At 42.3% G+C, this 10,000-nt stretch overlaps 1 protein-coding gene across 1 annotated transcript in view; it reads right to left on the reverse strand.

The window, feature by feature from the left end:
• Positions 1–10,000, reverse strand: part of LOC122814104 (nucleolar protein 11-like) — a 283,878-nt gene that overhangs the window by 157,665 nt on the left and 116,213 nt on the right. The window lies entirely within an intron of this gene.

The following is a 10,000-nucleotide window of genomic DNA, read 5'->3' on the forward strand; positions in this document are numbered from 1 at the left end:
TGAACAAGGAATGAGAAAACAAAGGTGGATCACAGTCATAGTGAGCTGAAATTGCTGCAGCATGAATTTTAATGGAAGAGAAGGACAAACCCTTGTCCAATAGTTCAGTAAGATATAGAAGAGCCACACTTAAATCAGGCTCAGAAACATCCACACCCTTTGCTGCACTCCAAAGCAAAAATCTCTTCCACTTGTCTGCATACACTTTCCTTGTACTAGGTCTCCTAGCTTCCATAATCACATTCAAAACTTGTTGAGGAAGTTGAGCCCTGCTATGAGCTAAAACAGGATATGCCATGCTGTGAGATGAAGAGAGTGAAGCTTGACATTGAGTAAATGACCGTCCTTTGAGACAACAGTTGAGGAATTAAAGGCAGGGCCACGGTGGTTTCCTTATTAAATTTCTCAGTAGTGGGTACCAATGCTGTCGGGGCCAATCTGGAGCTATCAGGATCATTCTTGGTTTGTCCTGGCTTACCTTTAGCAGAACCTTTAGAAGTAGAGGAAGTGGTGGAAAGGCATATACATGAAGATTTTTCCAACAGAAAGAAAGAGCATCCGCTTTCCAAGCTGCCTGGTGTATCCTTTTGTGCAAAACTTTGGCAGCTGGTGGTTTAGAGGAGAAGCGAACAGATCTATGTCTGGTGTTCCCATGACACTGTTAATTGCTGAAATACCTGAGGATCCAGTTTCCACCGTGGGGATCCATGATTTGCCTGCTTAACACATCTGCTAAGGAGTTCTGCACCCCGGCAGAAACCTTGCCTGAAGATCCAGTTGTAGACTGAGAGCCGTTTCCCATAGAATCATTGCTTGTCTGCATAGAGGGTAAGAATGTGTACCCCTTGCTTGTTGATGTACCACATGACAGTTGTGTTGTCTGTTAGAATCAACACCTGTCCCGGAAGAAGTAATTCCTTGAAAGCTGTTAATGCAAACTGGACTGCTAACATCTCCTTTAGGTTGATATGTAGATGTTGTAGTCTGGCAGGCCACTTGTCCTGTATCCATTTTCCATTGAGATGAGCCCCCCAAGCTTTGTCTGAGGCATCTGTTGTTAGAATCTGACTTGCCTCCGGCCCGGTCACAGAAAGTCCCTTGTTTAGGTGACATTGCTGAGCCCACCACAAGAATTCCTTTTGGATGCAAGGTATTATTGGAATGACAGTGTCCAGATCGTGGCAGTGCTGTGTCCATAGATTCTTGAGATACCATTGTAGCTTCCTCATATGCAGTTTGGCATTGGGAAGCACCAGAATACAAGATGCCATGAACCCTAAGGCTTGAAGGACTGTCCTTGCAGTCAGCCCGACTGATGTGATAGTTGTTGGAAGTAAAGGGAAAGATTCTTTTGTTTGTCCGGGGTTAAGAAGGCCATCTGGGCTGCTGTATTCAGTCTCACACCCAGAAAGCACATGTCCTGAGAGGGTACTAGACTGGACTTTGTTTCGCTCACAGAATACCCTAGGCATCTTAGCACTGTTATCACATACTTTAAATGCTGTAGAAGTTCGTCCTGCCCTGAGCCAGAATCACGCAATCGTCCAAATAAGGGTAGATCTGTATTCCTTTCCGCCTGAAGAAAGCTATCACTGGAGCCAGGACCTTTGTGAATACTCTGGGTGCAGTGGATAAGCCAAAGGGCAATGCAGAGAATTGATAGTGTGAATCTCCAGCTCGAAAACGCAGATACTTCCTGCAGCTTAGAGTGATAGGGACATGAAGGTAAGCCTCTTGGAGATCCAAAGTTACCATCCAGTGATCCTTGCCCAGGAGGGGTAAAAGCTGTTGCAATGTCAGCATCTTGAACTTGGGGATGTCCAGAAAGGTGTTGAGGATAGACAAATCCAGAATTGGTCTCCACGTGTTCCCCTTTTTGGTACTAGGAATAGGCGAGAGTAAAATCCTAGGCCCCTTTCTGCCATAGGCACCGTTGTATGGCCCCTATCTGTGTCAATATGGATATTTGTCTGTGAGCTTCCAATTTGTGTTGGGGCGGAATATCTGGCATGCCCTTGAACGGTGGTAAGGTATGGAAATAAAACCTGTAACCGTGGTGAATGATATCCAATACCCATCTGTCTTGGGTAATTAAACTCCAGTTCTCTTTGAAAAGTGTCAGTCTTCCTCCTAAAGGTGCAGCGAGACGTGGAGGTTCTGGCAGTTGAAAAGGTAGGTCATTGTGTCTGTTCACGAAAGGGCTGACCCTGCCCTCCCCTGAAGACTGTGCAGGTGAGCCCCTGTCCTGGATCTAAAGAACCCTGAGCTCTGCCCCTAGCACGCCTAGACCTACCCCTAGACTGGGAATCATAAGAAGGGTATGTCCACGCCTTGCTTGGCCAGTTTCTGCTAAACTTTGGTGGTTGAACCTGTAAAAAATCTTTAACAGTGTGCATAGATTTAGCTTTGTCCTCCATTTTCTTTAAAACTGCTTCAACAGGCGAACCAAACAACACATCAGATTGTAAAGGGGCATCCAAGATCCTTGACTTAACATGCTCAGCTAAATTTCGATCCCATAACCAGGCGTGCCTGCGAAGGACAGTACCAGTGGCAGCCACCCTGGAAGAGGCCTGTACAGCATCAAAACCACATTGTAAGGAATGCTTACCCACCTGTTCAGACACATGTACCAGATCTTGTAACTCCTTACATTCAATACCTTCTGCCAGAGCATCTACCTTAGACTTTAACTGTGAAAGGAGATAGATTTGATATCTCAGCATGTGGAATTGACAATTTAAAGCCCTCATGGCTAAAGTTGAAGAAGTATACACTTTCTTACCCCATCTGTCTAAAGCTCTTGCCTCTTTGTCCTGAGGAACTGGATTTTTAGCCACAGAAGCCTTAACCCCTTTAGGCCCCTGAGTAACTGTCTCTGGATCTGCCCTAGGGCTTTTAAAAGATACTTGTGAGCTTCAGGCACCCTATAGTATCTGTCTGGTTTAACAGGAACGGGAGGTAAAGAATCAGGGTTAAGGGAAGCCTCTGCAAAACATCTTCCACCACAGAAAGAACAGGGGTATAGCTAAAGGCCTATGCTGAGGTAGAAACAAAAATTCCCTAAGTCTTTTCCTGGAATCAGAGAAATCCTGACCTTCCCATTTAAAATGTTCCCTCATGGAATGGAGAGTCTCTGAGAATGAAAAATCCTCAGGAGGAGAAGCAGAAGGTGGAGTCATCCACATCAGAGTCAGAATAATGAGAAAACTCCTGTAAATCCTCAGTCAAGACTCAGAAATATCAGAATCCTGTTCAAAATTCCCAAATTCAGGATCCACCCTAGGCCTTTTGTCAGGAGGGGGCATAGAACCCCTAATCATAGTAATTAAATCTTCAGCCATCTTAAGCATATGTCTCTTGGGCACAGGGCCTGAAGTACTAGGAGGAGCACATGCTACAGCTGAACCTGGCCTACTCTTGGAAGAAGCCTTTGTAACAGTAGGGGAAGGCCTAACCACCTTAGGCAGAGAGGGAGAACAGCTACCTGAGAAGCCCCTTCAGCCTGGCCTACCTCCTGTGAAGACACATCGTGTAACAACAAAGTCTCCCCCTGGGACTCTAGGGAAACTTCTGTTTGGGCCTCTGGCACAACCGCGTCTCTAAAGAACCGACGTCCGGTCGGCTGGTGCCTCTAACCTAGGCCTAGGTGTTTTGTCCTTGCGCTTCTTCGAGAAGCGGGCGCCGGAGCATCCGACGGCATTTTGTAATTGCACCGCTTCCAAGACTAACCTAGCGCAGTCTAATCTCCTCTTTATGGTACGCTTGTTAAATCTAGCGCAAGAGGAACACCCAACAACGTTGTGCTCAGGCCCTAAACACGGTATACACAAGCTGTGGTAGTCCCTATGTGGTATCTGTTTCCGCAAGAAATACAGTTATTTACTTTTTCTGACATCCGTAAAATACTGAGGCAAGAAAAACAAAATATTCCCAACGGGTACTTAGCCAACTTGATTCGGTCTGAAACTCCGTCGAAAATCTCAGGACGCCAACCTGCACTCGCAAATTTGCTTCTGCATCGGACCACGCGGCAAAAAAGACTGAGGATATGACGTCGGTCATGCGCATTTATACCCTGACGTCCTGGCGTCAGTTTAATGCGCCATGACCGGCGTCAGCCATATACTTTGGTATTCGGGCCGACCGAGGACAGCGCTATACCCAAGTGTAAGGACTGCAGCAATGTGAGATGAAGAACATCAGGGTTGCCGCTGGCATGGGCTGAATGTTCCTCAGCTGCCTGAAGGGCAAGGGATGGTCAGGTGAGAAAATCTGCCACCTGCTCTAGGCCATATACCAGACCTATGCTCACTACCACAGACTTCCAAAACCTGCTTCAGCTGTGGTTGAACATCTCCGGCAACGGTGACACGTTACCTGCTGGTGAGGTGTCAGGATCCTCTTTCAGTGAGGCACTGCCATCATCAAGAACCACAGCAAAAGCCTCAGCATGGAGTGCTTTGTGGTGAAGTGCCAAAGGAACAAATCTATCACCATAACTTGCAATTAGAAGGCACAAAGTAACTGTATTCAGAACTTATCTTGGCCTCAAAAATATTTATGTAACCCACTGGATGCTATCTTAACAGGTGGCTAAAAGTCCATATGAAATCTTAAGATTAACTCTACCCTGTTTGGATGCAGGAAAAATCTCCAACTTCCTTCTACCAGAATGGAGACTTGTTATGGGCAAAAGCTTCTTGCAACCAATAGAACACGCACTGCCACTCCTCAACTATGCATCCATGAAACTCCCCCCCCCCCCCAAGATTCTGTACATCAAAATCTGCCAGTCCATCTCTCTCTCACCTCAGAACACTACTGTGTCACTCACCATCAAAAGCCAAACAGCTTCCTATAAAAAATAAAATGTATACCTATCTCCATCTACTCTGCCTAACCTGCAAAAGTTAAAATGGCAACAGCAAGTAGCAATAAACTACAGGTTAGCTGCAAAGCATTCCATATCAGCTTCACTTTCAGGACGACAGTGTTGCCAATACTTACCACTCCTGTTAACTCTCATATCTACAAACCATCCATTTTCAGTATTTGGACCAAAATTATGTGACCCACTTCTAAGGGAAAAGTCATAACATTTCAGCATACACAGCAAAGAAAATATTAAGGTCAAGTAAGCTGCATGTTTAAAGCAGGGTGCCTATCAATTAGCTACTACTTTCAACTCTTACACTTTAGTATCTTTATAATGCATTATTCTTATTTGCTACACATACTAAGTTACTGAACATTTCACCATGTTTATAACTCCCTCATATTTTACCCTCATCCTCCCGCTCCAAGTAGAAATTACAAAACTTGTAAAATGCCATGTATCTGGCATCACTACAATTCCTTATTTGTATTTATGGATATACTGTACCTGTTTTTGATATTCACACACTTTACTTTCATACACTTCTACTTTGAAATTGTGTACTCTTATCTATTTAGAGATGTAAACTTATCTCCTCTTTTAGTGTCTATTATGGTTGAAATCTGATCATTCTGCTTCAAATCTCGGTACTTGCGTATTATCGCAACCAGATTTTCGTGGTAATGCTAGTTGCTTTGGTTTACGTGGAAAAACACTAATACAGTCTTATAAACTTCAACAACATATTTTCTGTAATGTTTGTAAAGTTTAACAATGTTTACTATTAAATTCACTGACAAAATGAGTCTTGAAAATAGGTTTCTCATGTCACCGCCAGCATGTAATGTCAGCTAAGCTTGCCCTATACTGCTTTATATGCATTCCTTTTCTTGTGCCATCAAAAGTTGTCAAAGCTTTAGTTCAGCTTTCTACACTGAACTCAGTACAACAGCAACTGAGCAACCCACATCTTCGAGCTTTGGATGCAGAAAAACAGTACAAGATCAACTAAACAATCCCTGTCTCTAGAGTCGTATCACATACTTACAAAAAAAAGAAAAGAAAACGGGCATTGCAGTAAAACTACAAGCATCAGTACATAAAATCAAAGCAGAACTTTGTACTTCTAACTAAGTTTATTAAACAACCTTTCATTATTTTGTCTGAAACTTACTTGGTACTTCACAAATTAAATCGCATGTCTCTGATGGTGGTGGTCTCCTGTTTTTGGATACTTGGAGTTTTACTTCTGGAAGTGGACCTTTGGACGGCAGCAGTACTTTTGTTATTCATATAAAAATGACCAATACATACTTTACCTACATTACATTCATGTGTCCAGTTTCTTTTCTTCAAAAACATTCAGTTTAGATATGTTAAACTGGAAGAATAATCCTTCAGACTGGTGTCCCGTTACTTCCAGCTGAATACCAACAAACGTCAGCTGATGCCATTGCCTATTCAGTCTCATTACTTATCAACCGCACCTTAAAAGAAGCTAAAATTCCTAATATCTGGAAGATATCCTACATCATTCCTCTCCATAAAGGGGGTACTGAGCTCTCACTACAGGCCCATAGCCATACTCTCTCCTCTAGCTAAAATTATGGAGAAATGTATTCAAAAACAATTCATGTACCACCTAATAAACAACCATCTCCTGGCAGATGCACAGCATGGCTTCAGACCCCACCATAGTACCACTACAGCCCTCAGTCTTCTCAAATAGCATAAACTATTATCGTAACAATAACCATATCTCTTCAGCTCCATTCCTGGACCTGTCCAAAGCTTTTGATATGGTGGATCATGAACTATTAATCCACACCCTACAATCACTCTGTCTAGATCTAAAAGCACTACAATGGTTTGTTTCCTACCTAAGTGGTAGACAACAGGCTGTAATTTGGCAAAATAAACTTTCCACTCTGTTACACAATACCCTGGGTGTTCCACAAGGCTCTATATTAGGCCCACTACTATTCTCCATTTTTATCAACGATTTGCACACTGTCATACCTAAAGTTAACTGCATCCAATATGCAGATGACTCTACACTTATTTGCTCTGCTACATCCTCTTCAGAGTTACAAGAGTTACAGCTAATTACCCAGACTACCTTTAAACACAATAGAAAACTGGCTCTCCAACCGCTGCTTGATATTAAATCCCAAAAAGACTGAAATGATAATATTCCTACCAACACAAAGGTCCTGCCCCATAAACATTACAATTAAATCTAAGGATGGCACAATCATCTCACCTGACCCATCTACTAAACTTCTAGGGGTCATTATTGACAACTTAAAATTTGACCTACACGTTAACCAACTGATCAAAACCATCAATAAAAACTAGGATCCCTGTATAGAATAAAAAACTTTGTCTCCCCCATCCAAGGTAGCCATTGCTCGATCTCACCTTCTCTCTACTCTCCTATACGCATCCCCTCTTCTTCTAAACAACAACAAGACAATTCTAAAGGAGATCACTACCTGTTATAATCACATAGCCAGATTTGCCACTGGGCTCCCCTTTAGGACACATCACTGCATCAACCTAACCCAGCTTGGTTGGCTCGAACTACCTAGTCTACTGCTCTACAACCAACTGATTTTGGCCCACAAAATCATATACAACCATGAAAACACCCCTGCACTCAAAAACCTAGTCATCCTGTATCACAACTCAATGACTACTGCGTTCCTCTAACAGAGCCCTCGTCCAGAGTTACAAAACTAATAACCTAGCCGGTGACTCTCTCCTTTCTAACTCTCTAGGTAGATCTTTGAACCATCTACCCCCTGAGATTACCTCACTTTCTTCTATAAATCATTTCAAAGCCAAGCTCAAACAATACCTGGGATCAAAATGGACCTGCTACTGTACCAAACCTGGCTAATCCATGGACTATCCACAAGGATCACTCTTAGCAACTGCTACTTTTTCCAACCTCACTTGAGGGTATCTTATGATCATTTTGTCACTACTCATAACTCTTGACTCCTTGCTTAAAAAAAAAAAAAAAAAAATTTGTTTTTTGTACATCGTCTTTTTTCTATATTGTCTTTTTCTTGTTTGTTATTGTTGGAGCTTTTCTCCCCGGGCCTCTGCTGAAAATGGACATATATCCAGTCGGACTACCCCGGTTAACAAATGTAAAATAAATAAATAAATTATTTTAGGTAGCAACTCCAAAAATAACAAACTAAAGCAGAAAAATAAATCTGGAAAACACCTTACACATTGTACACCAAGTCCACAGTGCTTTCAGGCCAATATACGTACACACGCGACCACTCTTAGCGCTGAACTCAAAGCTAGATGTTTTTACAGCACGCAAGCCACAAATCCTAAAATTGTACATAATTGCCTAAAAAAGCACTACCAATTTCCCAGAACACACGAACACGTAACCTTCCGTAATACACATATTTTTCACTTGCTTACTTTACCTCAATAAAGTACATTTATCGCAAAATCCGGTTGCAATAATACACAAGTACCCAAATCTCTACCACTGAAAAAAATATAAATAATAAAGATTAGTGGGAGGAAATTAACAAGGGCTGCCTGCAAAGCTACCCTGCCTCTAACAGCAAGTGACAGGATTATGGTCACATCCTGCTACTGCCAAAATAGAAAAGGCACAGAGAACTGTGACAATGTGAGATTAAAATGTCAGAACAGTTAAGTCACAGTCCTATTCACATCCCCCTTAGCTTTGTAAAAGGCAGTAAGCAAATCCATGCTCCCTGGGTGTACGTTAATACACTTACACAAAAAAGGCAAAGTTACACAGAGACACGAACCAGTGTGAGTGCATTACAATACAATCACACAGCAGAACCAAACTTCAGACATAATCGGCATAATACGTTCTATACTTCCACCACTTCCAGATGACAAAAAAAATCCTCACAGTAGCCCATAAAACTTTCCTAGTCTTACCTTAGTAAAGACCTGCCTGCAACAGCATCACCAAACATGATATCCACAGTACCACACAATCCTGTGTGATGCTGCCTAGCTACCATGCAACAGGATGATTATGGCACAGTAAGTCATAATGCCTGCACTGTTTATACATCCCAGTGATGCCTGTGGCTCAGGAGTCACTCAGCCCTGTCATACCATACATTACATTTTGAGAAGCCATAATCATGGTGATCCAGTAGTAATACGAAGGAAACACCATAATTCTGCGTGTATATGCCAACCAAGGCCTATCCAGCTGGCACTAGCAGAGGCTGCTGTTCTATCAAATAGCTTCTTAAAATGGTGTCATGTTTACAATGGGATTCCTGAACATGGGTACTACAACATGCAGCTCCAAAGTAACACAATGTAAACACACATGCAGATCACCAATACAAGCTGGCCATGCGCCGTCAGAGATGAGCATAGGCAGTAAGCTGCATCTTATAGTTGTGTGGCAGCTAAATACAGCTTTTGGTAGATGTTCCTGTGACCTGACAATTTGCCTCAAGCTGTGCATACAAAAGGCAACACTGGTATATGTACCTGCAGGTGTAAAAAAGCACATTAGCTGCACTGTAACTCATGACATCAGGACAATCTGCCAGTCGGTATACAGAGTGAAGTTATGAACTGTCCTGGCTGTATGGTAGTCAATGTCATTCCAATACCTACTTTAGTCCTGGCTCACTGCACTGAAGTGCAACATGGGTTTAGGAATCTGTTAGTTTGCAACAGTCTGCACATGGCCAACTGCTGCAAAAGATGTGCACCACGTACTGCTCAACTTGCTTACAAATCCCTGCACAAGTGTCAAACATTCCACACTACTTTGCTTTTTAATACCAGAAGCAAAATCTGTAATGTGAAGGAAATTAAGTTGTGCTACATTTTTTCTATAAACAAACCAATTTACAGCAAAAGTCACTGCAATATCTAGATAGTTCTTTTTATACTCAAAAAAATACTAAATTCTATTACAAGCAGAGATGTTTTTAAGAACACTACTACCTAAAAGCATAGCCATCAAGACTTACGCAATGCTCAACTTAGTTACAAAAATATTAAAGCAAAAATGGTTATCCTTATTTCAGGCATTACAGACAAAATCTAAGTGTCGTTTCACACACACAATCTTTTCAC

Source organism: Protopterus annectens, chromosome 10.part0 (assembly GCF_019279795.1).
Source record: "Protopterus annectens isolate FY-2018-M chromosome 10.part0, PAN1.0, whole genome shotgun sequence".
NCBI lineage: Eukaryota > Metazoa > Chordata > Ceratodontiformes > Protopteridae > Protopterus > Protopterus annectens.